Genomic DNA, 827 nt, shown 5'->3' with positions numbered 1-827 from the left:
GTGCCTGCGGCTGGTGATCTGAGCCCAGAGGCCATCTGACCGGCTACTAGCTGGCCTCTGGAAGCGGCCGTCATCCAGACCCAGAAGTTGAAGAAATTCACAAACCTGTTGATATGAACCCAGATACGAGGGCGGTTGATCTTCTGACGGTTGTGGGACTTCCAAGCTAATGCCGGAGCTGAAGCAATAACATAAATACATCATGCGTAAATCATCCCGAACTAGGGAATACCAGAAAGCATCAGCAGTGATAACTGCACTCTATTTGTGACTGCTGCACTACATCAAGATGTTGTATCCCATTCTTATTGCTCATCACCTGATTCCTATTATCCTCTCACACAACTGTTGTGCACTTATTGCTCACACAAACATATGACAGCAGCCCAGTGCCAAAGGCAATGACAACATCGGTTAGCAATGTTGAGAAAAATGTTTGTGGCAATGTGAATACTAGGATTGTAAAATTGCGACACATAACACACTGCATCCAGGTCATCATTGTAAATGAGAATTGGTTCTCAACTGATTTTATCTGGATAAATAAAGGTCTAAAAAAACAAAAAAAAACAAAATAACTGTTTGAGTGGTGTTTTTATTACTTGTTGCAAAACACAACAGAGACGTGGCACGTTGTCTTCTTACAGTTCTACTTTTCTATTCTGTCAGCGTGGATGGCTGACCTGTGGCGATGCTCTGCTACAGGTTCCTGTTAGGCCTCATCAGTCAGTCATAAACGCTTACCATTGAACAGTGTCTGTCGAGGAAAAGAAGGCCACATCTACAGTTGGTACCAAACCCAGAAGCATTTAATAAACTGCACAACC

This window comes from Clinocottus analis, unplaced genomic scaffold (genome assembly GCF_023055335.1).
Source record: "Clinocottus analis isolate CAN_PGR_092001 unplaced genomic scaffold, fCliAna1.0.p SCAF_13, whole genome shotgun sequence".
Taxonomy (NCBI): domain Eukaryota; kingdom Metazoa; phylum Chordata; class Actinopteri; order Perciformes; family Cottidae; genus Clinocottus; species Clinocottus analis.
The sequence above is the reverse complement of the archived record's forward strand: the minus strand, read 5'-3'. Positions refer to the sequence as shown.